This window comes from Lolium rigidum, chromosome 6, assembly GCF_022539505.1.
Source record: "Lolium rigidum isolate FL_2022 chromosome 6, APGP_CSIRO_Lrig_0.1, whole genome shotgun sequence".
NCBI classification, from domain to species: domain Eukaryota; kingdom Viridiplantae; phylum Streptophyta; class Magnoliopsida; order Poales; family Poaceae; genus Lolium; species Lolium rigidum.
The window spans coordinates 258289145-258316247 of record NC_061513.1 but is presented as its reverse complement, the minus strand read 5'-3'; the positions used below and the strand labels follow the sequence as shown (position 1 = coordinate 258316247).

The window sequence follows — 27103 nt, the reverse complement described above, 5'->3', positions numbered from 1 at the left end:
TCTTCTTGAAGAGCATTGACTTCCAAGAGAAGAGCATTGTGCTTTCTCAAAGAAGCAACTTGATCAACAAGCTCGTCATGGCAAGAGTTGGGGTCTTCATCATCTTTCACTTTGTTAGCTTCCTCGAGAGAGAGCACCTTCTTTTTGAGCTCACCCATCAAACCAAGAGTGTGATCTCGGTCTTTGGTGAGTTGGGAGACAATAGCCTTGTTGGTGTCTTCGAGGACAATCACACTAGCTTCAAGAGACATGCGCAAATTCAATTCATCTTCAAGCTCCTCTTTGAGTGAGGCAATCTCATTTGCCGCTTCCCTTTCCAACCTTTCCTTCTCCTCTATGAGGTCTTGTGCCGCACCAAGTTGGCTCAAGAGAGCCCCAACATGAGTCTTGGTATCCCCTCGCATGTTAGTGAGAAAAGTATCCAAACCCATAATCTCACGTTTAACGGTGAGACTAGTAGCATCATCAATATATAGAGCATTAGTCAAGGATGATGATTTGGAGGGGAATTTTACCTCCGAGGATGCCTTTGCCATAAGGCAACGAGCATTGTTGGTGGCGAGGTTCTCATTTGGAGAGTCGAAGAGGGAGATAGAGGGAGTGGTAATGGCGATGGCGGCCACTCCCTCTCCTTCCTTGTTGGAGCTCTTGTCCCCACGTTCTTCATCCTCATCGGAGGAGTACTCTTCTCGAATAATGAAGGGTCTAGGCTTATTGGTGAAGGAGACCTTGTCGTCATCGGACTTGGGGAAGAACTTGGAGAATCCTTTTGAGAGTGACTTGAACTTTTCCTCGCAGATAAGCCTTCCACCATGATCTTCTCTTCTCTCAAACATACAATCCGCGACAAAATGACTCTTGTCGCCGCAATTGTAGAAGTTCTTCCCTTTTGCCCCTCCCTTGGGCTCTTGGAGAAACTTCTTGGAGAGTCACGTGATCTTCTTGGTCTTGTGTTTCGGGACTTGTTTCCATCCCAAAATTTCTTGGCGGCTAGAGCCATGTGCTCATGATAATTGATCTTGAGGTCATCCGGTCCCCACTCAATAGGATCCTCATCACTATCACTAGCCTCATGTATCTTCATCTTCAATGCAAGGTTGGGCTTGCGTGAGTTGTGGGCGCGAGCAACAAGATCCTCCGCATTCTTCTTGGAGATGTCCAAAGCGATGACTTCGCTAAGAACTTCATCGGAGGTCATAGCACGGAAGGAGGCATTTTGGCGGATGGCCATCAACTTCACTTCCTCATAAGGGAGGAGAGCGTTGTAGAACTTGCGCTTGATCCAATGGTCATCCACGAACGTTGCTCCAAGATCTTGCATTTGTACGGCGAGAGCGATGAGGCGCCGGTACATTTCATTGGGGGTCTCTCCTTCGATCATGACGAAATTGTCGGCCATATTGTTCACTTCGTCGAAACGAGAGCTTTGGATGCTCGCATTTCCGAGGAAGAGTTTGTCGAGTTTATCCCATGCTTCCTTGGCTGTCTTGAGCGAGCGGATATGAGCGCGGTCCTTTGGCGTGACGGCCATGTGAATCATGTTGATGGCGGTGGCGTTGAGTTGGTCATCCACCACATCTCTTCTTGTCAAGTTCTTTGGATCGCGTGGTGAGTAGCCTTCCTCAATGATGCGCCAAAGCTCGGTAGACGCGCTGCGCACATGAGATTTCATCAAGAATTGCCAATTTTCAAAGTTATTTGACTCAAGTAACGGTGGTGAGCCATGTGTCAAGATATGTGGCATATGTATTGGAACGTTTATGGTGTAATCACTTGGTGGTGGCACCTCATGATAACCCCCTAGACGTTCCGCAACCGGTGTCTCATCCTTCCCCTTTGTTGAAGTGCCGGTCTCCCCAAGCCCTTCCTTTTGTGGATCTTTTGTCGCTTGCGCGACAAAATCAACAAGAGGAAAGGGGGTAGCTTTTTGTGGGGGGTTCTCGGCACTTGCTTGAGTATCAACACTAGGGTTTGGTTTTTGAGCAACCAACTCCATCATCATTGCCTTCATTTGGTTAACGATGGATGACTCCAATTTCTTGAGGTCATCCAACGTAGCCGTTGTGGTATCGACGGGAGATGATGGAGCGGGTGGCACAAGGGAAGGTGACCCATTCGCCACACCCGCATCTTGTTCGGTCATTTCTTAGGCGGTAAAGCCCGAGCAAGAAAACCTTGCTCTGATACCAATTGAATGGATCGTAGCGAACAAGAGGGGGGGTGAATGGTTGCTACGTCAAGTTTTAGTCCTTTTCAATTTTAGTGCAACGGAAGATAAAGGTGATTGCTTTAGTGGTGTTGGTGATCCTACAATGATCCTAGAACAAGTGCAACAAGCAAAGGAACAATCACAAGATAGTAAGAGTAAGGAGCGGGACAATCGGAGGGCGCGGAGACGAGGCGAGGTTTGTTTCCCGCAGCTTCCTCCCACAAAAGGGAGTACGTCCGCGTTGAGGAGGTGCTAGCCTCACACAAGAGACTAGACGGCCACACCACGAAGGAAGGCCTCACCTTCTTCCTCGAGAGAGCTCCACAAAGGTGCTCCCCCTTCTCCACTAAGGCACCGGTCGAGGCGATGATTCCTTCACAAGGTTGGGGCGAGCTCCACACCACAAGGAGGCTCCCAACAATCCATGGAGCTAGTACAACACCAAGCTAGCCTCCATGGATGCACTTTCTCCAAAGTCCCACAATAGGAACCCTAACACCAAGATCCACTAAGGAGTAGCAAGTATTGCTGAAATCTCTCTTGGTAGAACTATAGATCGAGGTCTCCTCCACCACTCCTCAAAATTTGAGCAAGATTGGTTGGATGGTTGGGGAGATCCTCAAGGATTAAGCTCAGCAACAATGGAGGAGAGAGAGAGGGAAGAGATAAAAACGAATTGGGGAAGAAGGAGCCCTTAAATAGGCTCCTCCTAATCCAACCATTATGTCCAGTTTTTGCCTAAGCGGTACTACCGCTTTTGGAAAGCGGTACTACCGCTCTGAGCTCGAATTCCCCAGATCTGGTCCACGTGGACGCAGAGCGGTACTACCGCTAGAGGTACCGCTTGAGGTACCGCAATGGGGTCCAAACCTTACTGGATCCAAAGCGGTACCGGAGCGGTACCAGAGCGGTACTGCCGTAACTAGTTACGGTACACGGGCGGTACCATGGGCGGTACTACCGCTCGTGAGCGGTACTACCGCTCCAGTACCGCGAGGTACCGTAACTCGTACTGAGGGACAAATCCAGCGCAGAACTCAGAGCGGTACCGTGAGGAGGTACCTATAGGGGTAGCGGTACTACCGCTACAGGTACCGGTAGTACCGGCCTGGCTAAAACTGGTTTTCTCCCCTTTTTCTCTCCAGCCATGTCACCTCGCGGAACACACACAAAACCAGAAAACCTACAGCTACCCATAACTACGCTTCAGTCCTCCGATCTTGACGTGTCCAGCAAAGTCACCATGCACTTGCAAATCTAGCAATGATACTCAAGGCACACGGTGAGATAACTCAAGTGTTGTCATCAAACACACAAAACACGGGGTTTAGACTTTGCTCTTTCATATACTCTGTTGATTCTTAATTCAAAATTGCTTGGAGTTTTCCCTTTATTGAGGTATATAAGAGAGATGTGTTGCATCATCTCTATGTTAGGACGTGATGCCCATATGAATGCTTACCAAACACATGTTGAAGTTCCACCAATATTTTGTCTATGATGAATTGTTTGTGTTCACTACAAGTCTACAACCTAAAAAGAGAGTAGACAAGTGAACCCATGAAAACCGGTCCATTTTAACCCATTAGAAACACAGTTCCAATCAAACTATCATACTTTATATTTTTTCCATTAATTATTTCAAAAATACAAAAATACTTTCTTCACTTTCGGGTATGTAAGTTCAGCGATGTACAAACAAGGATTGATTTGACTTCCGCACCTAGGTTGGGGGGCAGGTGAAGGTGGGGAGTTCTATTTAGGAAGAGAAACTAAGTTCCCACTCACGACCCATATAACAAGCTACACCAAGTAAGAAGTGTAGAACAATTAGCTCATAAGGATCACCATTGTATAACCACTCATCAACAGCTTCCCAAATTGGGTAAAAGTGCAATCTGATCGCCGCTAAAGTAGGAATAATAGCACCAGAGATAATATTGTTTCCATAAAGTAAAGAACCAGAAACAGACTCACGAATACCATCAATATCTACTGGAGGGGCAGCGATGAAGGCGATAATAAATACAGAAGTTGCGGTCAATAAAGTAGGGATCATCAAAACACCGAACCATCCGATGTAAAGACGGTTCACACAAAACCGGAAATAACCATCCTTTCATTGCCTTTATTTTGCTTGCTTAGTTTACTTGCTCTACTTTATTTTATTTACATTTATATTTATATTACTAATACGAAACCTTATGCTTCACAACCACATGGTGGAGTTGGGAACACAAGACAAAAACTTTGTTCTGTAGGATGGTAGAAGAGGAGAAGAAGAAATAACCCATTACCAATTCCCCGAGAGTTCGATATAAACCTTCGAGTCACCCTTGTGGGGAAAAGATGCTTACTACAATACTCTGCACTTGGAGTCCCAACAAGTTAGTACACACGGTGTTGTTGTCATCAAGTTCAAGGGAGAATCCATTTGTGAATCGTCCATTCGTTTATGTCCTTTCTTCCACATGAAGACGCGTGCTTATCGACAGGAGTATGCAAACCGTCACTTCATGTATACCCATGATGTCGTGAGGTATAAAAAGTTGCCAGCAAAGCCTTACAAAACTTCCATAAAAGCTATAGCCAAATTACACAACTATAGAAGACTAGACAAATTACACAACTGTAGTTTCTCAATTGGCGATGTTGCGGCAGGTGTGAAGTTTTTTTACTTCAAAAAAAAATACTCTAATGCCTCTAAATGTAAAGCATATTGTTACATCATATATTTACTTTAATGTGTTACTTCTGCGTAATTTTGTAGGAACAATTTAAGTTGATTCAAGAGTGAAAAGAGAATAATTCATCCATGAGAAAATGAAAAAAAGAAGCGAAGAGAATGTATAAATAAAAGTGAGAAAGCCGGTGAGAATATAGTAGAAAGGCTAGGCAAATAAGATAGCGCAGGTTTCTAGAAGAATGAAAATCTTATTGCATGAATCCTTCATAGCTTACTTGCGATATGTGGTTAGTTTTCTTTTATTGAAAATGCAGACAAATACTTGCTCTCTTTTGTTACAATAAAATCGCGCGGCTTCACAAGATCTGTATGATCGAAACAAACAGATCCTTTAGGTTGATACCACGTGTACTGATTTCAAGGGCTACTCCTTTTGCGAACCGTCCATTCATTTATGTCCTTTCTTGCACATGAAGACGCGTGCTTTCCTCTGGAGTATGCAGACCGTCGATTCATGTATACACTAGATGTCGCTATGTTCGGAAAGTTGCCAGCAAATACTTCCAAATTTTCATAGAAGTTATAGCCAATTACACAACTATAGAAGCACTCGACAAATTACATAAATGAAGTTCCTTAATTGGTGATGTTGCAGCAGGAATGAAGTTTTTACTCCACAATTAAATATTTTATACTCTAACGTCTCTAAATTTAAAGAATTTCCTTTGTTGCGCTACTGTGCATATTTTCACAGGAGTAATTTTTAATTGAGTTAAGAGTGAGAAGAGAATAATTTCATGAGAAAGGGAAAAAAGAAGAGAAGATATAAATAGAAGCCAAAACGACGGTTAAAAGATGGTAGAAAATCTAGGTGAAATCAGATTGGCACGGGTTTCTAGAAAAATGACACTCTTCCAGCATGGCTCCTGCATGGCTTGCTAGCGATATGCGGTCAGTATTTTGTTGAAAGCACAGACAAATACTCGCTCTCATTTGTTACAATAAAATATGTGGCTTCATAAGATCTGTACAACGGAAGCAAACGGCTCCTTTAGGCTGCTACCACGTGTACTATCTTCAAGGGCTACTCCCTCTGTAAACCTTCCATTCGTTTATGTCCTTTCTCGCACATGAAGACGCGTTCTTTCCTCTGGGAAAATGGCCAGTTCATGTATACACTCGATGTTGTGACGTTTAAGAAGTTGCTAGCCAACACTTCCAAATTTCCATAGAAGCAATAGCCAAACTACGGAGCTGTAATAATTTCTTAATAAGTTTCTCATAATATATGTTATATATTTTTAGTATTAATATATTAATTTTATCGAAAATGTATGCATGTATGTTATATTTTGGAAGAAAGGGATGGGATTCAATTTTCAAAACTCATACAGCTCACTATCCAGCGGCTCAGTCGTCCAAATAAGAGATGATCCGAGCTATTTCTTAAGCACACATATGAGCACGCACGCTTAAGCTTATCCTCTTGCTGCATAGATGATTAGGCTTTCTCTCATTTAGAGCATTTACATATTTCTATTTACTTTATGCTCTTTATTTTATTGTAAACTATACACCGAAAACACCAAAACAACTGCATTATTATTATTGTTTACTTGTCAAATGGCTAAGCAATACCTTAAGCTCCTCGTGGGTTCGACAACATTTCTTATTGAAATTATTACAATTGATCTCCTACACTTGGGATCCATCACGTGTGGGTACTCATGGTCAAGGGGCATAAACATTCAACTTGTAAGAGGTTAAACACATAAACCATATGAATCTTTGAAACAAAATATGGTTGAAACCCCATCCTTATGATTATCGTTGACATGAACTAAATATCTCAAAACTTTATTATATGCTCTCAACTATCTTTTATTTTATTTGAGGACTAGCACATGTGTTCCCGACTTACTCTCTGTTATCCTAGAGTAAAAATATTCAAAATATCCAAAAACAAAGTCTTCCAACAATTTTATAGGTTCATCTAAGTATGCTTGATGGTCTCTAATATTTTTCGTTTGTTTGAACACAAGACCACTTATTATTGGGCATGTTATGTAGAGTTTAAAAGATATCACTTTATAGTTCACTGGCTTGTTGTTATTCTTTAAAGAACCTTGTGAACTTTGTGTGACAATGAAAAAGAAGCAAAGCAACGAACTCCAAAGTCCATGTTAGTTTTATAACCTATATGATCGAGGACAAGCATAGGTTAAGCTTGAGGATGTTGATGCATGTAAAATGCATGCATGAACTTTGTAGTTTGTTGACACATATTTGCAACATATATGATGTTATATCCATGTTTTATAATGATTTTTGGGGTTTTACCATTAATCCCTTTATTTTGGTTATAACCCTGCAGGACAGGAAAAACCCTTGTTTTGTGTATTTTTTTTTTAGCTTTGAGGGACCTAAACGAAGTCAAATGGAGCTGTGATTTTGAGGATGTCAATATTTCATCAAGAGAAGAATCTAGAGTACTTGAACCTCACGAGAAGGGCCAGGAGGGCCAAAAGAGCCCAGGTGGCGCGCCTAGTTGGTGTGGGCGCGCCACCCAGGATCTTTCCCTCCTCGGCCTTCTGATTCATTTAATTATTTTTTCCACGGACTCTTTCTAACCTAAAAAACCTCTATATAAAGTACTCCCAAGGCTACGTCGAAGAGAGTGCTGCAAAAACACTGAAACACCAAAACAAAGCTAGAACCGGCAAAGATTGGACTCCGCGGAGCCACTGCCGGAGTGATATCTACCTTCTCCAACATCTTCACCATCATCACCATGATGAAGAGGGAGTAGTCCACCTCTGTACTGTGGGTTAGTACCAATAGCTTGATCTATTTCACTCTCGATCTTCCTAGAGGGAGTAGTCCATCAACATGATTATGGTCATATATGTAATTCCTATGCCATGGATCTTTATTTTATGATTTGATATATGAGATTGGAACCTATTATGTGTAAGATGTACTGATGGGTGCATATCATGTACTCCATTCTAAAGTACTTGTTCTGATCCAACTTGTATGCAAGAGCATGTGTGGAGGAAAGTATGTATTAGATAGAGTAGCATGGTGGTAGTGATTGAATAGTGACAACAAAGTAAAGATATACTATGTTATTTACCTTTATGTTGCTGCCTCACTAGGGATAAAGTGAATTCATGTGCTATAATTATCATGCGATAACTTGATAATCTTGTTTGTTCAAGGTAGCATATTTGTGATTCAAACATTATGTCAAATTACTTAAGGCTATACTGATGCATGTAAAATGCATACATGAACTTTGCACTTTATTGCAACATATTACTACATATTTGCATTTTATATAATGTCATTCCCATGTTTTATGATGTTTTAGGATATTTTCAAAACGATCTCCCTTCCGCCGGTTCTAATTCTGTTTGGCACGAAACGCCACTTTTTAGTGTTTTTGATTTTCCAGGAGCTACGAGACTCGAAAGAGAGCAAGGTCAGGGGCCACGCTTCGGAAATTTCAAGAAGAACAAATTGACCTAAAGTGGGGCACCATCAGGTCAACGGTCTAGGAAAGAGAGAGGGTGGCACGGCCTCCCCCTCTGGTCGCGCTACTAGGGCTCTTTTGGCCCTCGAGCGTCCCTTTCACCTCATCTTTTCGCGAACAGACTTGTTTTGCCCTAAAAACTACTATATATTCGAACCTGGGGGTTTGGTCGAGACGAAGACATCGTAGATCAAAAACACAGAAACATAGAGTCAACAGGCCACCGTCGGCGGAGATCGGAGGGGGGAAATGCTGTCGAAATCGCCTCCGGTGGACTCCACCCCCCTTCGGTGAAGGCATCATCACCATCTTCATCATCTTCATCAACATCTACAATAGTTCTTCATCACCCCCTCTGTAATCTTTTGACAAACATGATGTATGATGCAATATGTTTTTCCCATGATCTATTGTGTCTCTATGTTGATGTTTGAGTAGTGAACTGTTCATGACAATTGTTATATAGTTTGTTGTTAGTTGCATGCTAGTATTTGTTATCTTCTATGATCGTATGATGTATTGATATATGAGTACACACATATGTCAAGGGGATGCATAAGGTTATCATCGGTGCATGTTGACAGGATGAGGGATATGGAGCGACAGAAACCTTGTCCCGGTTCTTAGATGCATGTTAACGGGGAAACCAATTATGGGGACCTTTAAATTTACAGCGGTGATTGGACTTCATGTCTTAATATGAAGTCTTAATAATTCCTTTGCTTGCACATTCCGATAGCCTTAGGATCAATCACTAGGCGTGTACTTGCACATGTATATGGCTACACCTATCTATGGCTCCTCTCTAGAAGAAACAACAAAAAAAAACTATAATGAGCTTCACTAATTATGACAAGCACACAAATGAAATAGCAATTTTCCTGAACACTTGCTCTCTTGAGTTACTCCACTTTACTTCACTTTACTTAATCTCATTGCATTTTAGTTTATTGCACTTTACTTATTCTTGCATTAGTTTTACTTTTTGCATTTTAATTACAACACATATAGTTTATAGTAGAAACTTCTACACACACACCATATCTCCTAGCTTTGCATAGAAGGTCATACAAGGGGGTTGCAGGGTTTTAGAGAATAGATAGTTACCTTCAGCTCCTCGTGGGTTCGACACTCAAATACTTAACAGATTGTACCGCGGTGATCCCCTGCACTTGAGGGTTATCATATACTCTGTTGATTCTTAATTCCAGATTTCTTGGAGTTTTCCCTTTCTTGAGGTGTATAGGAGAGATGTGTTGCATCATCTCTATGTTAAGACGTGATGCTCATATTAATGCTTACCAAAAACATGTTGAAGTTCCACCAATATTTTGTCTATGATGAATTGTTTGTGTTCACTACAAGTCTACAACCTAGAAAGAGAGTAGACGAGTGAACTTGTGAAACCCGGTCCATTTTAAACCATTGGAAACACCTTTCCAATGCAACTATCATACTTTATATTTTTTGCCATTAATTATTTCAAAAATACTTTCTTCACCTGCAAACACACAAAACCCAGAAATAACCATTGTATTTATTTTGGTTGCTTTGTTTACTTGTTTTACTTTATTTTATTTACATTTATATTTCATATTATTAATATGAAATCTTGTTCTTGACAACCACACAGTGGAGTTGGGAACACAAGACAAAAACTTTGTTTTGCAGGTTGGTAGAAGAGGACAAGAAGAAATAACCCCTTACCAATTCCCCCAGAGTTCGATATAAACCCCCGAGTAACCCTTGTGGGGAAAAGATGCTCGCTACAACACTCTGCACTTGGAGTCCCAACAAGTTGGTACACACTGTGTTGTTGTCATTAAGTTCAAGGACGAATCCATTTGTGAACCGTCTATTCGTTTATGTCTTTTCTCCTACATGAAGACACACGTGCTTATCTACGGGAGTATGCAAACCATCAGTTCATGTATACACAAGATATCGCGAGTTTAAAAAGTTGCCAGCAAAGTCTTCAAAAACTTCCGTAAAAGCTATAGCTAAATTACACAGCTATAGAAGACTAGACAAATTACACAACTATAGTTTCTTAATTGGTGATGTGGCGGCAGGGGTGAAGTTTTTTTTACTTCAAAAATATATTTTTTCATACTCCAATGCCTCTAAATGTAAAGCATGTCGTTCCATCATATATTTCCTTTGATGTGTTACTTCTGCGTAATTTTGTAGGAACAATTTAAGTTGATTCAAGAGAGAAAAGAGAATAATTCATCCATGAGAACATAAAAAAGGGAGAAGAGAAGGTATAAACAGTGATTCAAGCGAGAAAGCCGGTGAGAGTACAGTAGGAAGGCTAGGCAAATCAGACCAGCGCGGGTTTCTAGAAAAATGAAATTCTTCTTGCATGAATCCTTCATAGCATATGAGCTATATGCGGTTAGTTTTTTTTATTGAAAGTGCACATAAATACTTGCTCTCTTTTGCTGCAATAGAACGTGTGGCTTCACAAGATCTGTATGATCAAAACAAACGGCTCCCTTAGGTTGCTACCACATGTACTGGCTTTAAGGGCTACTCCTTTTGCGGACCGTCCATTCGTTTATGTCCTTTCTTGCACATGAAGACATGCGCTTTCCTCTGGAGTATGCAGACCATCGGTTCATGTATACACTCGATGTCGCGACGTTGAAAAAGTTGCCAGAAAACACTTCCAAATTTCCATAGAAGCTATAGCCAATTACACAACTGTCGAAGCACTCGACAAATTACATAAATGAAGTTCCTTAATTGGCGATGTTGCAGCAGGAATGAAGTTTTTTACTCCATAAATAAATATTTTATACTCCAAAGTCTCGAAATTTAACGCAATTCCTTTGTTGCCCCACTCTGCATATTTTATAGGAGTAATTTTAATTGAGTCAAGAGTGAGAAGATAATAATTTCACAAGAAACGGAAAAAAGAAGAGAAGATAAAAGTAGAAGCCAGAACGCCGGTTAAAAGACGGTAGAAAGTCTAGGTGAAATTATATCGGCGCGGGTTTCTAGAAAAATAACACTCTTCCAGCATGGCTTCTGCATGGCTTACTAGCGATATGCGGTCAGTATTTTGTTGAAAGCGCGGACAAATACTCCTCTCATTTGCTGCCATAAAACGTGTGGCTTCACAAGACCTGTACAACGGAAGCTAACAATCCGTTTAGGTTGCTACCACGTGTACTGGCTTCAAGGGCCACTCCTTCTAGGAACCGTCCATTCGTTTGTGTCCTTTCTCGCACATGAAGACGCGTGCTTTCCTCTGGAGTATGTAGACCGTCGGTTCATGTATACACTCGATGTCGTGACGTTCAAAAAGTTGCCAGCAAACACTTCCAAATTTCCATAGAAGCTATAGCCAATTACACAATTGTAGAAACACTCGACAAATTACATAAATGAAGTTCCTTAATTGGCGATGTTGGAGCAGGAATGAATATTTTACTCCACAAATAAATATTTTATACTCTAACGTCTCTAAATTTAAAGCAATTCATTTGTTGCGCTACTGTGCGTATTTTTATAGGAGTAATTTTAATTGAGTCAAGAGTGATAAGAGAATAATTTCATGAGAAAGGGAAAAAAGAAGAGAAGATATAAATAGAAGCCAGAACGCCGGTTAAAAGACAGTAGAAAATCTAGGTGAAATCAAATAGGCGCGGGTTTCTAGAAAAATGACACTCTTCCAGCATGGCTCCTGCATGGTTTGCTAGCGATATGCGGTCGGTATTTTATTTGAAGTGCGGACAAATACGTGCTCTCATTTGCTGCATTAAAACGTGTGGCTTCACAAGATGTGTACAACGGAAGCAAACGGCTCTTTTTAGGTTGCTACCACGTGTACTGGCTTCAAGGGTTACTCCTTCTGCAAACCGTCCATTCGTTTGTGCCCTTTCTCGCACATGAAGACGCGTGCTTTCCTCCGGGAGTCTGCGAACCGTCAGTTCATGTATACACGCAATGTCGTGACGTTCAAAAAGTTGCCAGCAAACACTTCCAAATTTCCACAGAAGCAATAGCCAAACTATGCAGCTGTAATTTTTTTTAATAAGTTGCTTGTATATGTATGTTATATCTTTTTGGTTTTAATATTCATTTTATCGAAAATGTAGGCATGTATGATATATTTTAGAAGGACGGGATGGGCTTCAAAATTCAAAACGCATACAGCTCACTCGCCAACCAGCGGCTCGGTCGTCCAAACAAGAGATGATCTGCTGGAAATGGAGTAGGATGGTGTACTGGTAGCACTAGTGTGGTCAGATCTAGTACTAGACAGATTACAGATACAGCCAGGTCGCTCACACAATTGCCAACATATTCCGAGGGAGGGTGTGGAAATCCAGATCCCGAAGCCAAACAAAATTCCACGCGCCCCAAAAGCCCATAAAACCCACGCTCTCCTCCCAGCCGGACTCACTGTCACAAAGGCGACGTTTTTCTCTCTTCTTTTACCATGGAGGCCACCCAGGAGCGACCTGCGCCGCCGCCGCCCTCGCCGGTGCAGATGCAGATGCAGATGCCGCAGGTGTCCTCCGACCCGTCCAACCCCTTCCCCACCACCTTCGTCCAGGCCGACACCACCTCCTTCAAGCAGGTCGTCCAGATCCTCACCGGCACCCCGGAGACCGCGGCGGCGGCCGTGGCAGGAGGGACGGCGGGCGCGCCGGCGGCTAAGCCCGCCCCCACGCCGACCGGGCCCAAGAAGCCGGCTTTCAAGCTCTACGAGCGGCGCGGGAGCATGAAGAGCCTCAAGATGCTCTGCCCGCTCCTCCCGGCCGCCTTCGCCGCCGGCAGCTCCAGCGGCTTCTCCCCGCGCGGGTTCTCGCCGCGCGGGCTGGAGGTGCTGTCCCCGAGCATGCTGGACTTCCCGTCGCTGGCGCTGGGCAGCCCCGTGACGCCGCTCCCGCCGCTGCCGGGGTCGCGGGAGGCGGCCGCCGCCGAGGACCGCGCCATCGCCGAGAAGGGCTTCTATCTGCACCCGTCCCCGCGCGGCAATGCCGGGGGCCGCGGCGACCTCACGCCGCCGCCCAGGCTGCTCCCGCTCTTCCCCCTGCAGTCGCCCACCCGGCAGTGACCGCCGCCTCCCCATTGGTATGCTCCGCCTGCCTGCCCGGTCGGTCGCCGCTAGTTGCTTGCTGCTAGGACTCCTGGAGCGCGAGACCGATTCGATCTGTAGATTACTTGCTCCTCTCCCGCTCCGGAGCTCCGGCAGGATCCGTGTATGTGCTTGTGTTGTAATCCTAGTGTCTGTAACAGCGATTTGGCGCATAAGAGGGGATTAATTGATCACCCAGTCTTGAGTGTTCTTGCCCTTACCATCATCACTAGATATAATTGTGCGCCTTGGCGCACGACCCCGTTGAATTCGCACCGATTTACATTTGGTATCATGGTGATAAAAACAATATGGTAAAATGATAATATGTATTGTTAGACAAACAATTATATACAATCAGGAAAATAGGCGGATATATTACAATGACTAATACTGAAAATATAGTACAATAAGTACGATTGTATGACTATCTAAAGTAGCAAAATTAAGGAATGAACAACAAAAGAAAGGCAGACATGATAAGCTAAAATCATTTGCAGGATTCCTTATCAAGTAATTTTGGAGGAGATAAAGCATTTTAAAGTTTTGACTTGGTTCGCTGCACAATAGGAATCACCACGTCCTCACAATAGGAATCACCACGTCCTCACCAGGAAACGATCCGCGGATGCTACTCGGCGTCTGCCGGCATTGGCGGAGACTGGCAGAGGGTGGCTCAACTCAGAATCAAAGATCCCTGGATTTGTGCCTGAATCAACCAGTAAGCAATCATTATCACTAACACCATACAACTATCAATTAGATATATGAACATTATTGGGTAAAAGAAACAGAGCTCATCAACTATGGATGTACTGAAATTTAAATGATTTCAATACTTCATTTTCAGCTCTATCACTTGGTTCGGCAAGGACTGGCACACATGGTGTTCGGAAGGGTGGTTATTTGTCTTGGTTTAAATATAATAAGGTGTCAAAACAAAATCAAGATAAACCCAGCTATTAATATTAGTACCAGAAGTAGTGGGGAAATGTGAGGAGTCAAGCAATGTATAGCCAACTCCTTGTTGCCAAAATAAATGCAAGTGGAAATGGTAGCACAACGGATAAATCCCTGGATAGGAAACCCCTAGATACATGTATTGGTAACAGCAATTGCTGGTCAGCCAACGCCACACTAAACTTGAAACCTAAAAGGCACGAACAATACAAACCGGACATTGAAATGTACCACATTCGGAAAATGTGTGACTGAACCAATGGTGCAGATTCAATTTGCTTCCATAGATACATAATAGTAATTTGCTTCTTGCATACTAACCAAAATATGCTGACCCCGAGTAATTTCATAGACAACCTATAGCTATATAGATCATCATGTTTCAATCGCTTCAAGCAAAATGTGCTTGAGGGGACACGTCCAGCCTCAAAAACACGCTGTTCACAATGATACTCAATAGGGATACTGTAATGGCATTTTTCTAGGAAATTTATAGTGGAGAATTTTTCTATTCGATTATATCATCTGGTTACTTGAAGGTTGTCTCTATAAAGATATGCTCTGATCGGATCTTCGAGAAGACACCTTCTTTTTTTTGTTAAGAACATGTACTTTCTCTGGTTTTTTATGCTACTGTTTTCCTGCTATTAAGTACCGATGTTGCATGGTTGCCTTATGTAAAAGCATGTCATATGTACCCTTATACTTTAGTGCAAGATTTAGTAAATGTGAGATGCAAAATTAAGTTAGAACTAATCACCTTCTCAGACTCAACCTCAATGACTGACTGAGAGGCAGCTGTAGCACTTGGAGCATCAACAGCAGGCTGACCAAGCTGAGGTAGAAGATATGTAGAAAAGCTACCTGTAAAAGAAATAGGTCCACCAAGAGCTTGCAACAGAAAACCTGAAACAGAGAAAGACGAAGTGTATTGTACATCCCAGATAGATGCAAGAACACATGGAGTAAACTAATAAGCAAGGATAAACCATAAGCTGCAATAAAGATCATGGCGGAGCTGGGCCAAGAACCTAACAGCAAGTGAGTAATGCATAGTTATGACCACATCTTAAGCAGATAAGCATGCATTTGTAAGCAAGCAATAACCTGAGAATAGGCAATCGAAGGGTAAGCAGCAAATCAAAGTCTAATCTAAGCAGAGAAGAACCTGGCAGCAACCGAACAAAAGCTTGATCAAAGCCTGAGTGATACAAGCAACCGGCGGCACAAAGGTAGCAGTCTGAAGAATCATATGTATCCTAACCCGCAAATCATGCAACCCACACACAACAATAATCTAAAAATGCTGTACTACGACAAGCAGGTTTTTTCTTTGTACGGAAATAACCAAACTTCACGAAAAAAATAACAGGTCAGTATAGAAAGATATCAGAGCAGTACCGATCCTAACTAAAACAGAGCACTGATCAAGACAAACATGAGAGAAGGTAAATACAGACTGGTGAGCTGAAAAATAGCAGGGTAGCAACGACAAAAGAGAGAAGAGTGTCTATAGGCATTGCATGGACAACATTCATGTCTGGGAAGTGTATTTCCTGCCGTTTTATAGCCTCCAATAAAGAGTAAATCATGACCCCCGACTAACTACATTCCAAGGAAGCATACACACTTTTGTGTTCCTGACTGCATATCACACATCAGACCTATGGACAAAGCGGCATTTTCCAGCAGGCAACGTGTGCATTCCCTTTAGGCATTCACACGCTTTCGGTGATTAGATTTTGCATACAGTATATTTTCAGGCTAGACCAAATGAAAAGGGTCAGGCGGTAAGCAATGAAGAAAGAAGTTGAACTGCTTTATCTATTTAACAGTGGTCCATCTATCTCTTCAAATCATGCAGTTTTAACACCCACCCATCCATTTATATCCATGTTGAATATGCTCATTTTTTCAGTTATAATTAATACCACGAACCATGTATCATAATTCATAAAATGGGAAGCACACAATCTTGAGTAAGCACTATTTACATGATAAGAACCAGAGCAAATAGGAACACAATATGCTGGAAGATTGTCTTGACCGTCAGGCAAAAGCCACATAGTAAAATTTTATTTCCTCACCAAAATAGTATATACATACAAGAAACAAAGCAGACAACCAATTTACACATAAGAGCCTATCCAACCTAATATCTTTGCTGACCAGTGACCACTATACTTCAAGGAAACATGCTCACGTGCACAGATTTCTTGTACTACGATAATTCTTATTTATTGGACAATACAGACATTGGTTCCTAAACAGATCCCCGCGCGTCTAAGGGCTCAGCACCAAGTAATATGGCAGGTGCCATTTCACATGGGGTTAAATTCATATTCATAAGGAGGCAAGGCAGCCTTTTTAAGTGAGCAGGAATTTTACCAACAGCTGGTGAAGTAATTAATGGAGCAGCTGAATTCATTGATAGCACTTGCATCTATGATCAACAAAAAGCACCTAAAGTAACAGGCATCCTCATTTTTACTGCACAACAGAGCAACGCTTGCATCTAAAGCAAGCAGAGACCATTTCTTTGTGCCCGTGCACCAACTACCCTGGCAGGAAGAGGAGAACCCCAAATCGCAGTTTGTTCACGCCAAAATCCCATCGCGCACGACCCCTGCGTCGCCACAGTAAGCGCTTAGAGAGAGATCAGGAGGTGAGATGGGGAGAGAGAAATCAGATACGAGGGAGGGAGAGGCCAGGAGTGGCTTACCTCGGGCGAGCGCCGATGCTGCCCATCGCTACGGAGCCGGGGATGGTGGCGGCCTCCCTTGCTCCTCCCCTTGGGCCGGCCACAAAGGGAGCTGCTGGGTGGACCTCGGGGCGCCCGGTTGGCCGTCTGCCGTCCCCGCTGCAGGTACGGAGCGGATGCTGCCGTGGCCGTATAGCGCAAGGGCGCCTCGCCGCTGGCCACCGTCGCTGGGCTGCTCAGCTCCCTCGACGTCGTCGCTCCACCGGCAGTGCCGCTCCCGCGCACTGCTCAGCACGGTCGATGTCGTCGCGCCACTGGCCTCCTTGTCCATCTCTCTTCCGGTAAAGGGGGGGCTCCAAAGAGGGACGTGGGGGAGGAAGAGGGGTCGGCGGCGGGGATGGCGGCGGCGGCCGCCGCACGCGCACGGAAACGGGAGGGAGGAGACGGCGAGCGCGAGGCGGCGGAGTCACGCGCGGGGATGGGAAGAGACCGTGGCCGGGCCGGGCGGGCTTTTTAGTGACCCGTGGATAAAAATTCGGGTCCGCGGGAGGGCCGCGCGCCCTGGCCAGAACGGACGGCGGAGAGCGCGCCACATCAGCGCATCGGACGGCTGCAAGTCCAGATCGCTGTGAGAGCTCCATGGGGGTGCAGCAATCATACCGTGAGATTGTCTAGCTTCTTCATACCGGTAGTAGTAGATTTTAGCTTGGCATTTTCCTATTCTTGCTCCATGAGCTCGCTCTGTCGTATTACTAGTTTCGTATTGCAAATCTTGTACAAACATTAAAGCTGGGTCTTATGAGAGGCAAGTGGATGCTCAAGTTGGCATCGTGCAAGGCAGGAAAAACATTCAAAACCTGAACTTGAACTGGCCCTTGCTATGCTTAGGAGTTTGAACTTTGAACAGCCTGATTGCAAATTAATGGTACTGTTATGTTAGAGATTGCATTCTTATCTCAAGTATAGTAAGTACACAAATAAGAGGTGTTATCATTTTGTCACACACTGGCTGATTGTGATCATCAGTTAATAAGAAGAAGAAGCTTGATCTGAGCAGAGGGTCCCCTGTCTCACTCGAGCCTTGTTTCAAGGAAGTGGCAGCTCAAAGCAGGACACTTTCTCTGAACCCCTTCAATAATTGTCCCTTCTTTCCAACAAAATCACCTCTAAAAAATCTGGAACCACATTGATCTGCATTGGAGAAGAGCCAAACCAAAGCAGAAAATGCTAGGTATCTCCGCCTGCATCCTGTTCTTTTTTTCTATAATCAAATCATCCTACTGCTGCTCGTGGTGGTGGGAGTGGGGAATATGAGACCGACGAAAAGGCATTCGAGAAAACAAACAATAATCCTGGGCCGTGGTGGTGAGCTCCACCATTGGCATAATTAGAAAACTGAATTCGGGGGGAAAGCGGGGAGCTTTTGGAGGGAGGGGAATTTTCCTTCCTGGAGGCTGGAGGTAGAAGAAAAGGGGGGAATTTTTTGGAGGGAGAGTGACCCACTTTGGCCGAGTTGAGTTCCATTCCCCGACCATACATGGCCGGGGGCTGGGTGGATCATGTAATAATCACACCGGGGAGCTGCCCTGGCCTTGTCAGAAGCTGAGCGTATCTCAGATCTGCCGGCCAGCCGCCCATCGTCGCAGACAGGTAGGGCCTGAGTTGCTGCGGGTCAATCAGCTTGCATACAGCTTCTAATCTATAATTATCCGGGTTACTTTGGACTGTAGAGAAGTCTGTTTGTCTGTCTGATGGTTGTCATTTTCTGAACTACAACCAGAGAGAAAAGTAATCCTCTGGTTTCCTGAACAACCATCCAGGTTTACTCTCTAAAAAAAACATCCAGATTTACGGCTTTTTGATTTGTATGATGTGTGTAAGAACTGTGAAGGATTTCGGTTTTATGGAATTTTATAGAAATTTTATACTGCAAGCTATATGAATAAAATATTAAGTCATACCTCGTGAAAAAGTTCTTTTGGTACACAGTCAAAGAGAACTCATCTTCAAGTAAACGTGACATCTCAATCCTGTGATTTTCCTATTTCTATATTTTCTCTATCCTAATGAATCAAAGAAGCTCTTACTATGCATTTTTTCACAAAAAAGGGAGCATTCACTTGATAATGGTGATTTACTGCCTTGGGATTGTGTTTTATGATTTTGCTAATTCTCGATCGATCAAGTATCAGCTTCGACCGAGAATTAGCTGGACTACTAGATTACTTGATTTGTGATTCGTGTTGCTAGCATGAGTTACAATACAGGTTGGAGCATGAGCCTTTTTCTAAGACTGTTTGATTGAAAAGTTGTAACTAAGAAAATATCCTACACTATTAAATTGCTTTGTGATTCATGTTAGTCGTGTTGCTCAGATGCTTCGTGATCTATGCTAGTCGATTTGTTAAATTTCTATATGATTAGTGCTAGTCGTATTGTTGGATTGCTTCGTAATTTATGCTAGTCGTGAGTTGCAACATACTCCCAACATTCACAACATTCTAGCCCTTAAATTTATTCTAAAATACTTTGCATTATAGTTTTTAGTCAACGACAACACCGAAAACAAATTGATTTTGCTCTCTTTATCGAAAGTTACTATTTCTAATTTAGCTTGGATTAGTTGTTCACGTATCTAAGTAATACTAATAAACACAACACTATTTTTTCTAAAATATAAACTAAATCAGAACGGAAAGATTTAACTGCAGTTAAGATTTGATGACACCACCGATTAATAATTGGTTTAATTCACCCTTTGTTTTACTTTAAGTCGATTAATAACTGTTTGCATGACCACGTCGAGTGTACTACGCGAGGAACTGAATCAGGCAGGGAGGATACTAGGAAATACGGTACCTCTCCGACAGTAGAATTTGGCAAGTGATGTGGATAGGACTGCACCTCGATCGGTTACGTCCACGCAAAGTTACTGCGCCCTGTGTCTCTCTGTCTGACACGCCACGGATGGGCGCGCGCACACACATGCAGACAGACGCATTGACAGGTAAAGCCGACGCCGCCATACTTGCTTTCAGGTCAGAGACACACATGCGCCCCGTTCGTACGCACATCATCGGTCGAGCTGACCTGACCTTGTGGGGCTCCCTGCAAGCCTGCGTCTGCAATTGCAACACACATGCTGAAATGAAATGTGGATTGCTGATTCAAAAATGTGAAAATAGATCCTGCCTAGTAGTTACTGCATACGGGATGTCTCTGTGTTTAGGTACACAATGTAAAATTTGGTTTCTCGAAATAGAAAAGGGTACAAGTTTCTTTTTCAAAAAATGTTAGTGTGTGACTGAATAACGAGATCCAATGGCGTGGCGTAAACGGGCTGACGCGCGCGGATCAATCTATTGTTGTCTCGAATTTGAGCGGGAAAACGTGGACGACGAACCGCTTGGCTAACCAGGCTGGTTCGCTCGGGCCCGTCTTGAAGTGACTCGATACTTAAGATAAGCAAGTTTTCCTTTCACTAAAACAAACATTATTCTGATATATAGAGTAACCTAAACTACAACAATCATATCTACTCGCCATGCTGCGCCAATACTTTGTCAAGCCCTTGTAGGCTCCTAGCCCAATCCTCATACAAAGGGAGAGGCCCACATGCCATACGGTAGTTTGCGTGGCTCAAGCGGCGAGGTATCCGTTGGGGTAGTAAAATGCTTCACATATGTAATATAAAATGCTCTGAAAATATTCTAAAATGCTTCACATATGTAATAAAATGCTCCAAATATGTATTAGTATGCTCAACATAGTAGTAAAACACTTCGTATACGTAGTAAAATGATATCAAAATGATGCACATATGTAGTAAAATGCTCGAAATATGTAGTGCAATGCTCTATATAGTAGTAAAATGTTCCGCAAACTACAAATGTAGCTCGAGCTACATGTAGGCTAGTGTTTTTAGAGTTTAATAAAAAGAAAAATTTAGATGTTCATAATGATGTAGTCTACCAACGTATAAAATCTCAACTCAAAGCACATTGTATTTTGTGCCACGCAGAAAATGACAAAATCAGGTTTCAAAATTTTACAAGGTTCACCACTTCAGATTTCCACATTTAATTTTATTTTCGCACAACCTAAAATATAAAATATTTCAAGTTGAAATTATGCATGTTTACATAATGCATGATTAGCTACATCTAAAAATTTCAGATGTTTTAAAAACTATATAATGCCTTTTGACTTGTCTTTTAAAAAGAGGGCTACATGTAGCTCGGTCTACAAAATGCCTCATCTTATATAGTAAAATTATCCAAACGCGTAGTAAAATACTTCACATACGTTGTACAATGCTTAACATGTGTAACAAAATTATATTGGATGGGCAGTATTGGCAGCACGGCTGGGGAGAGGCGCACGCCAACATGTGCCGGTGCCTCCCATAAAACCAATCCGGCGCTATTGTCGGATGTCATGTTGAATAGGCGCGACACCGAAGTTGCTCTTGTTGGATACGAGAAAATGGGATGATCGATAGAAAACTCGTCCAATAACAGGAGCAGTGATTTTTGACTCTCTAGTCCGTAGCTAGGGGTGAAAGTAAACGGGAGCTAAGCGTACCTGAATCTGTACATGAATCGAGTACTGTTGCCGTTACAGGCCTAAACTATACGCGCGCACGACTTGTTTGAAATTTGAATGGCATGCCGTGCAATGCAACGACCTGGAGAAGAAAAGCGAGAGCTCAACCTTAACTCTGCTGGCATCAATGTGGTAGCAGTAGTTATTTCCGTGGAGGAGTACACATTGAATTTGGTCGGAGACTGTAATCCGGCCGTTGCTCTGTGTCCGTTACGGGAATCCGATGCGCACCGCACGGTCTCAGGTCTCTCTACTTGGTGTAGTACAAAATAAACATGAAGGTTAACTGAGACAGATTAAAAAGGCCTGCCAGTTTTCTATGGTCTTGTTACTGGCGTCGCTGTGGCAGACTAACTAGCCAAAAGCGACCGATTCCTTTCCTAATCAGCGAACACATGCTCGCTAAACGGGAGGCAGCGATGCAGATCATCACAAGATAATTTTTTCTACATTGACTAATTGACCCGGGGGATCGGAGGTGAAGCTGAACCACCACTACCATGTCATTCTCTGAATTTGTTTAACAGCTTGGCATCTGATCCTTGCTTCCCATGACAACGAAAGGAGGCAGCCGAAGCCTGAAGAAAACAAAAGCCGGCATCCACTGGGCCGTCCCTCGCTCCAGGAAGTGAGTGCTGATGCAACTGAAATTTTTGTTCCAAGCTGCAAAAACGTTTCGGAATCTCACGTTCGTCAGCATGCACCCGCGGCGACACACCGGAATTGTTGCCATACAAAGGGGCTTCGGAATGTAGAAAAGGTTAGGTAAAGATGCCGCCATTCCATGGGTGTGTGCATGTTAATCGGTCACATGCATGAGTGCAGGAATAATCATCTTATTCTTACAGTTGTGTTGTCTGACGAATATATGTATGCCAAAAGTGTGTGTTTGACTTACTTAAGTTCGGAGACGCAGAACAAAAGTCAACGCACATATTTTTCCTCCTCTGGAAATTTACTGTGGTGCTAATTGTCATCGTATTTTGCCATATGGTTACCATTGTTGTCTCTTCGGTGTGCCCGTGATTCACCGTGGTCTACTCGTTGCTTGAAGTTGGGACTGTGGCGGCGAGGTCCGTGTGGTGAAAGATGAAAGATCTATGCCGAGGCGGTGACGGATCGTCCGGCTCGGTTATCCTTTGTGGCGCAAACATTCCATAGTTCTCCTTCGCAGCTCGCCGTCGGATTTGAGGCTGCGTTGCTGTCGACATGTGTGCCAGGATGTAAAAGAATGGCACCGGGGTCATCACTCTTTAACTCTTTTCTCTTTATTTCAGTAGAGTCATGCTCTACAAATTAAGAGATTTGCTAATTCTCAGCTGGCTAAGAACTAATTTCATGCCTAGTTAAGTCCTACACTATTTGATTTGCATCATGATCCATGCTAGTTATGAGTTGTAACTCATAGATTTAATGACATAGCTGAGAATAAAATTAGTTCTCAGCCGACTAAAAAATAGTCACATGCATAAATTAACACTATTCGATACTAATTAGTGAAGGATTTTTCATGTTTTATTGGGGTTATTACCTAGCCAGTCGTTTGGTGGTTCTTATGGCTTGCACATGTTGTGAGCGCGTCTCTATGGAAGCCGATGGCGAAGTTTGGTTCGCTTGCTCGAGGGGGAGGGGGAGCGACGATGATGTGTGCTACTCTGGGATGTGCTTTATCGCAGCAAATTGTCGCATTGTTGTTGTGCCCAGATCAGCATGCCGTGTTTCACCGGTATTAAAGCCTATTTTTCCAATAATTGATTGGGTAAACTTTTCTTTTTCTTGTTATGGTATTTCATCCAATCTATATTACTTGATGCTAAAATGGATATCATCAAGTAATATGAATTGGAGGGAATAAATCTTTTCACTTGTTAAAAAAGACCATTCCCATGCATAGAAGCCTATATCGCCCGAAGACCATACCATGCCATGACAAGACCAATTGGGTCTTCCGTCTTCAGAGAAGCCAGTTCTTGCACCGGTGTGAGCAAGCACGTCCAGCACGGAGCGGCCGAGTGACGCACCAGTCTACTCATTCCTCCGCACGGCGTTGGCGTGATTTCCGTTGCGTAATTGCTCGCCAACGAACTACAAGTCAAACGGAAGAAAAGATCGACGAGACCATGCCCGAAATCTACACATGGGAATCTCTTCACACGCTCTCAAGAATCTTCTAGATTACTCTCGTAGCATTGTAGAGCTCTAAACTCCCAGATTTGTCGCTGTGTGGCTAGCTCTCCTTGTCTTTTCCACGACGTCAGATTTCGAATTTTCTTCCCTTCGATCCATCATCCCGTTAATCTCACCGAGTTGCCCCCACGGCACTGGCCAGTTGATTCATTATTCCATCTAAACAGAAAGGGCTAGTTCGTTAAACGGATGTCATAGAAGAAGACAACCCCGTGGAGGCTCTTCTGGTATGGAAGAAAAGTAGAGTTTTCTTTTTGTTTTTTGCGTGGAATCCTTAGGGCTTTTATTCAGAAAACACAACTCCAGCACAATCAGCCTGGAGGCTGCTCATGAGGAAACTAGGTGCAAGGTTCATCTAACAACACGTCTCGTCCTGTGTGCACCTGAATTTGGCACATAGGTGAGCCGGCATATTAGCTGCCCTCTTTACATGCTGAATAAAAGAAATTAAAAGTTGAGGTTAGCCCTTCCATTTTTAGATGAATATGCGCTAAACAGAGCGCGAAACAACGCGAGAGTTCCAGAGGTTTACAACCTCTAAGCAGTCCACTTCAATTACCACACACGAAAAACCACGAAGCTTGCCAAAAATCATACCATCCGGGAGAGATAAAGTTTCGTCGATCGTCGGATCATTGACCCCGGTGTATGGTTTACTCCAAGCTCAAATAAACCTCCTCCTCGTGAACGGGCTGCTCATTCCCCCCCTCCTCGCTCTCAACCAGCTACAGTACCTGTTCTCCTCCTTCTCCCCACCGGGCCACTCCTTCCTCCTCTCCGCCGGAATAGCTGGCCGGAGATGGAGAGGAGAAGGCGCCGGAGTACATAGTAGTAGTACTAGGTTAAGGTTATGGTCCCTTGTGGCGTATGGCGTTCATGCCGGGAGAGAGGTGGCAGATCCCAGCGGCCGGATCTGGCACCGTATCATCTTCTTCATCTGCCTCATGGAGCTCCGGCGGTCGGATCCAGAGTTGTGGCGGTGGAGGGAGGTGGAGATCTCCATAAATAAGGCTGTCTCGAGTGGATTCGGCGACCGTCGATGCAGCGGTGGCTCCCTCCTCTCTGTTCATCATGGTGGTGAGAGAGAAGAGGTTAGGTTGCTTGCTGTTCGTGGCTGGTCGCCGCATCCGCAGCAGGGGAGTACGATAGCTTCTCGTCGGAGGGCTTCCACGGCGCCGCTATCGCCGTATCTCATGGCCGAAGGGCGGCCCCTCCACCCCTGGAGGTCTACCACGGCGCCGCTGTCGCCGTACTCTTTGGCCGTAGGGCGGCCCCTCCAACCTGATGCGACGACGTCGTTCGTCTTGAGGCCTTCTTCAACCTCCAATCAGTTGCAAAGCGGAGGCTCAACAGTTTCGTCGGAGTTAGCTCCCGCATCCATGCCCCAAGTGGTTCTGTCCCCGGTGGCGTGGAGGTTGACTCCGGCGAGCTCTACGATGGTGGATCTGGAGCTGGACCTGATGGCGTTTTCTCTTAGCAGTCAAAGGTCCTTAGTGCAAAATGTACGGGTCGGTTTGTAATTTCTCCTTCATTCAGGGCCCATTATGTAAATTGTACCTCCACCGTTGATGATATAATGAAGCTCTAGGTCCTTCGGGACCTCTCCTGTTAAAAAAAATAAAAAATAAACCTCGTGCTCCACTCTTCAACGCATTTGTATTGATTTTAACACAGTCAACCCGCTCTAAAAGAGCGGCCTTATTAAAACTCGTCTGAACGCCACACACTTAGAGGGGAAGTCTCCAACTATCGAACACCATAGCGTTTGTGTTACTTTTGTGAAGAACAATATTGTATAAATATAAGGAGAACCAACCTGTGGTTGGATGATTAGGAGGGCAGTGACACCTCCAGCCCACCAGAGTTCAAATCCTAGATTTGACACTTTGTTGTCTCATTAAAAAGGTGGAATATTTTTTAGTGGGAGGTGACGTTCCCGTCAACAGTGAGGCGCCTGTGGGACTTCGTCAATCTCAAAACCTGTCGGATTAACTTTTTGGACTCAGTCTCTCGAAGGTGCTCATAGTGGTAGGGTGTGTGTGCGTCCATAGAGGTGAGTATATAAATATATGTGAGCGTTACGCTCGCGAGGCCGTTGTGAAGGCGAGGTAGCACCGGCAGGCGGAGGTTGACCCCGAGAACCGAGTGGAGGCGCACCAAGATGAGGCCAGACCTTTCGGCTATGCCGGAACAAATAAGGGCGAGGACACTGGTGGAAAAAGGGCCTTCCATCCAGCCCCATTAGTCCCCAAATATTTCGAACCGTGACTAATGGGATCTTTAGTCGCGGTTCGGAACCGCGACCAAAGGCCTGGGCCCAGGGCGCTCGGTGGCCAGCTGGTAGTCTCTCGAAGGTGCTCATAGTGGTAGGGTGTGCGTGCGTCCATAGAGGTGAGTATATAAATATATGTGAGCGTTACGCTCGCGAGGCCGTTGTGAAGGCGAGGTAGCACCGGCAGGCGGAGGTTGACCCCGAGAACCGAGTGGAGGCGCACCAAGACGAGGCCAGACCTTTCGGCTATGCCGGAACAAATAAGGGCGAGGACACTGGTGGAAAAAGGGCCTTCCATCCAGCCCCATTAGTCCCCAAATATTTCGAACCGTGACTAATGGGATCTTTAGTCGCGGTTCGGAACCGCGACCAAAGGCCTGGGCCCAGGGCGCTCGGTGGCCAGCTCTTTAGTCGCGGTTTGCCAGGCCAACCGCGACTAAGGCCCCTCCCCTATATATACCCGTTCAGCACACTCACTTAGCCATTTGGTGCCACTTCTCTTCACAAACTTCACAAGGGGTGTTAGGTTTGCTTTTGGTTCCTCTTATGCACACAAGGTGTTTGATGAAATGCCCCAAGAGCATGAAACAAACATGATATGAAGTGTCGGAGCCACATTTGAGCTTCCTCATTTATTTTTTCCTCCTCGATCACGGTTAGCAACTTGAACCTTTCATGTGTTATTGATAAAATATGCATGTGTGTAGTTCATTGTTTAATTTCTATTATTTGTAGCTAGTTAGTTTAACAAATGCATGATGGTTAATTATATATTTTATATTATAATAATGTAGATGAATCGGCAATGGATGTACGGTAACCGACTCTCCGGCGAGTTCAGGACTGTCAAATAAGG

The 27103-nt window shown here is 44.0% G+C and overlaps 1 pseudogene; it reads left to right on the top strand.

The window, feature by feature from the left end:
* The first annotated feature begins 12114 nt into the window (after positions 1-12114).
* On the top strand, positions 12115-13501 carry LOC124664005 (annotated as a pseudogene).
* Positions 13502-27103: the final 13602 nt, after the last annotated feature.